This window comes from Acomys minous (assembly GCF_964271855.1).
Source record: "Acomys minous genome assembly, chromosome: 8".
Lineage (NCBI taxonomy): Eukaryota > Metazoa > Chordata > Mammalia > Rodentia > Muridae > Acomys > Acomys minous.
The window spans coordinates 101916407-101921544 of NC_140489.1; positions in this window are offsets into that span (position 1 = coordinate 101916407).

The window sequence follows — 5138 nt, forward strand, 5'->3', positions numbered from 1 at the left end:
GTCATTTCGTCTCTCTGTTAATCGTTACGTGTCTTGGTGTCTGCGCAGACTCTCTGAATCTAGCAAGGACTAGAAGGAGTTGACGGACTCGGACTTCTTCCTTGTGCCCCCAGGAGATGTCCCGGCGGAATTCCGTAGGGACTTTCCGTCCCACCAGAACCCTGTCTGCCCCAGGGTTATTTGGGGCCCCGGCCCATCTGAGAGGCTATTCGCCTCATCTGGGAGACGAGGAATCCGGATCCCCTGCGGCGCCCGAGCCGCCGTCTCCAACCTCCGTTTTACTTTCGCTTTGGCGCAAGCGTCCTGCGCAGGCTGTTTTTGGTCTTTTGTGTCTAGTTTTCCTCTGTTGTCTTTCGTTTTATATTTTTGGTACCATGGGTCAGACTCTTGCCACCCCATTAACCCTTACCTTACAGCATTTCAAAGAGGTCTGTGTCATTACACACAATCTGTCAGTGGAAGTCCGCAAGGGCAAATGGGAGACTTTCTGTTCCGCCGAATGGCCCACGTTTAACACCGGGTGGCCACGAGATGGCACCTTTAACCTTTCTCTCATTTTACAGGTCAAGTCCAAAATTATGGACCCTAGGCGGGCACTGGGAGCCACCTTGGAGCAACCCCTAAGGGGCCTGATTTCACCGTGGCTCTGCCCCTTAGTGCTGTCGGGCTGGCCCCGACAGGCAAAAAAAATGCGTTACAACTCCTACAGTATTGGCCTTTTTCTTCCTCTGATCTCTATAATTGAAAAACTAACCACCCACCTTTTTCAGAGAACCCTACGGGACTTACAGGTCTGATAGAGTCCCTGATGTTCTCCCACCAACCCACGTGGGATGACTGTCAGCAGCTTCTGCAGGTTTTATTCACCACCGAGGAGAGAGAAAGAATTCTCCTCGAGGCTCGAAAGAATATCCGAGATGACGCTGGACACCCCGTCCAGACCCTGGCTGAAATAGATAAAGGATTCCCCCTGACCCGTCCTCAGTGGGACTACAACACGGCAGAAGGTAGGGAACGGCTGTCCATTTACCGCCGGGCTCTGTGGCAGGTCTCAGAGGGGCCGCGAAGAGGCCCACCAATTTGGCGAAGGTAAGAAAAGTCATGCAGGGAGCGACCGAGCCCCGCTTGGTGTTTCTAGAGAGGCTCATGGAGGCTTACTGGAGATATACCCCTTTTGACCCTACATCAGAGGGACAGCGAGCCTCTGTAATCATGGCTTTCATTGGACAGTCAGTACCTGATATTAGGAAGAAACTACAGCGCATTAGCGCATTGAGGGATTGCACGATTATACCATCAGGGATGTGGTGAAGGAAGCTGAGAAAGTTTATCATAAAAAGGAGACAGAGGAAGTGAAACAGGAAAGAAAAAAAGAAGGAGAGAGAGCTGAGGATAAGGAAAGAAGAAAGAAAGAGAGGGCTGAGGATGAGAAAAAAAAAGGCAGGAAAAGAATCTGACGAGAATACTGGCCACAGTGGTAGGAGAAGGAAGGCATCAGGGAACAGGCAGGCCTAGGCAGACAGGGAACCTGGGCGACAACAGAAGGCAGGGGCCAAGGAGACCCAGAGAAGATTGAACACTGCCACCTGATCTCAAAGATGCCTTCTTCTGTCTGAGATTGCACCCTAACAGCCAATCCCTGCTTGCCTTTGAGTAGCAAGACCCTGAAAACAGAAGAACTGGACAGCTTATGTGGACGAGATTGCCCCAGGGGTTTAAAAACTCCCTCACCCTATTTGATGAAGCCCTACATCGGGACCTTGCCCCTTTCCGCACTAATAATCCCCAGGTGACTCTTCTACAGTATGTAGATGACCTCCTATTGGCTGCAGAGACCCGTGAAGAATGCGAGCTTGGGACTCAGAAAATCCTGGCTGAGTTAGGTGAGTTGGGGTATCGGGCTTCTGCCAAAAAGGCACAACTGTGCCGGACTGAAGTGACATATCTGGGATACACCCTGAAAGACGGACAACGGTGGCTCACAGAAGCCAGGAAACGAATAGTGACTCAGATCCCGACCCCAACCACTCCTCACCAGGTAAGAGAATTCCTAGGGACCGCGGGATTCTGCAGGCTTTGGATTCCCAGGTTCGCCACTCTGGCGGCCCCATTATACCCTCTAATAAGAGAAAGGGGGGAGTTCACTTGGACTAAGGAACACCAATTGGCTTTTGAGAACCTTAAAAAGGCACTGCTAGAAGCCCCTGCCCTAGCACTGCCTGATCTGAACAAGCCTTTTACTCTGTACATCGATGAGTGGAAGGGGGTTGCCAGGGGGGTCCTCACCCAAACTCTAGGACCCTGGAAGCACCCAGTGGCCTATCTGTCAAAAAAACTGGATCCTGTGGCCAGTGGGTGGCCCTCTTGTTTGCGGGCGATAGCAGCAACTGCTGTATTGGTAAAAGATGCTGATAAGTTAACCATGGGCCAAAATGTGATGGTGGTGGCCTCCCATGCCCTCGAGAACATTATCAGACAACCACCAGACCATTGGATGACCAACGCCCGGATGACCCACTACCAGAGCTTGTTGCTGACAGAGCGGGTGACCTTCGCTCCGCCCGCCATCCTTAACCCTGCCACCTTGCTACCCGAAGCTGGCGAGACCCCAGTTCATCATTGTAAAGAGATACTGGCTGAAGAAACAAGGATTAGATCAGACCTCACTGACCAGCCGTGGCCTGGGGTAAAAACTTGGTTCACCAACGGAAGTAGCTTTGTGGTAACAGGTAAGCGGAGGGCTGGGGCAGTGGTAGTGGACGGGAAGTCTGTCATCTGGGCCAGCAGTTTACCAGAAGGGACGTCGGCCCAAAAAGCTGAACTTATTGCTTTGACCCAAGCACTAAGACTGGCAGAGAAAAAGGCTATCAATATCTACACTGATAGCCGGTATGCTTTCACAACAGCTCATGTCCACGGAGCGATTTATAGACAACGTGGGCTGCTGACTTCAGCTGGCAAAGACATTAAAAATTAAAAAAAAATTCTTAGTTTATTAGAGGCTGTTCATTTGCCCCGCAAGGTGGCGATCATCCATTGCCAAGGACATCAAAAAGGGACTGGTCCTATAAAAAGGGGGAACCAAATGGCTGACCAGATGGCCAAAGAGGCAGCACAAGGACCAATGATTCTAATAGCTAAGGTTATGCCCCAACAGGCTGAGGGGATTCCCGAGAAAAGAATCCTCACAGAGAAAGAGGGGTAAAATACCTGGCTAGTATACACCGCCTTACCCATCTAGGGCCCAGGAAGATGACAGAACTGGTCAATAAGTCTCCCTATCACATCCCCAGACTACAAAAGACAGCAGAGGATCTGGTAAAAAACTGCAAGGCTTGCGCTCTCACTAATGCCGGGTCCAGCAGACACTGTGCAGAAAAGCGCTTGCGGGGAGATCGACCTGGAACTTATTGGGAGGTTGATTTCACTGAAGTCAAACCGGCCCGATATGGTAATAAATACCTTCTAGTTTTCATAGACACCTTCTCGGGGTGGGTTGAGACATTTCCCCCGAAAAAGGAAACGGCAAATGTAGTGGCCAAGAAGATACTTGAAAAAATCCTTCCCCGGTTCGGGATACCTAAGGTAATTGGGTCGGACAATGGGCCTGCCTTCGTCGCCCAGGTAAGTCAGGGACTGGCCAGACAATTGGGGATAAATTGAAAATTACATTGTGCTTATAGACCCCAGAGCTCAGGACAGGTAAAAAGAACGAATAGAACTATAAAAGAGACCTTAACAAAATTGACCTTAGAGACCGGTGGGGGTGATTGGACAGCCCTTCTCTCCCTTGCCTTGTTCCGGGTACGGAACACGCCTGGACCATTGGGACTGACACCCTTTGAGATATTGTTTGGTGCACCACCACCTCTGTTTAAAATCCTAGAGAGTGTGGCGCGTCCTGATGACAGTTTTGTGCCTTCCACCCATCTTTTAGCCCGTTTAAAGGCTCTCGAGACGATCAGGCGAGAGATTTGGGAACAGCTGAAGGACGCTTACGCCGTTGGAGACCCTACAGTTCCTCATCAGTTCGAGATTGGAGATAATCCTCTTAAGCTGCGTCTGCGTCACGGACGCGACCCTGAGTCAGGACAACAACCCTCATGCCCCGATGCAACAGACTTGGGAGGTGATCAATGAAGAGGGGAACACTGTCTGGTCGATCACTGCAGTGCACCCCCCCCCCATGGACTTGGTGGCCGGATCTAATGCCAGATATTTGTAAGTTGGTGGCTGGATCGCTCACCTGGGATCTCCCCGACCACACCGACCTCTCTAAACCACTGGCTGAAAAACAGTGCGTCCCGGGTGGGATAGGGAGCACATTCGGGTGCTCAGGACAGTTCTACCGGGCCAACCTCCGGTCCTCAGAATTTTATGTTTGCCCTGGTCAGGGCCACAGTTGGAAGCTTCGACACCAGTGTGGGGGGACCTCTGATTTCTATTGTGCTGCATGGGGTTGTGAAACTACTGGTGAGGCTCATTGGAACCCTACTTCCACCTGGGATCTGATCACGGTAAAAAGAAACAGTAGCTATGACAGGCCAAACCAGGGAAAAAAAAATGGTTATAAATACCCTGAGAATGGGTGTGCCCTCAGCAATAGCCCAAACGGGCCTTGTAAAAACAGATACTGCAACCCCATAGCCGTGAGATTCACTAACATGAAAAAACGAGACCATCAGAGCTGGCTTAGAGAAAATAACTGGGGATTGCGCTTATATGCTGCGGGAAAAGACCCTGGGTTGATTTTTAAAATTAAGTTGACCCTAACAAGTCCTTCCCCAGTGCCTGTAGGACCAACAAAGTCCTTCCAGAACAAGGCCCACCTGCCAGACCCCTTGTCCTAGCACCTCTCCCGCCTATGCCAGTGACCATCAGCCCCTTTAATCTCATTACTCCCCAAGGTTCCTTGCCTGTGACCCCTTTCGATTCCTCAACGAGTCAAAGGCTATTTAATTTGGTCATTGGGGCCTTCCATGCTTTAAACGACACAAGTCCAGACACTACTGAATCTTGCTGGCTGTGTTTAGCAACAACACCTCCATACTACGAGGAGATTGCTATGAATGGTGCTTTTAATAATACAACCTCCCATCATTCCTGCACCTGGGGAGCTGAGAAAAAAAACTAACCTT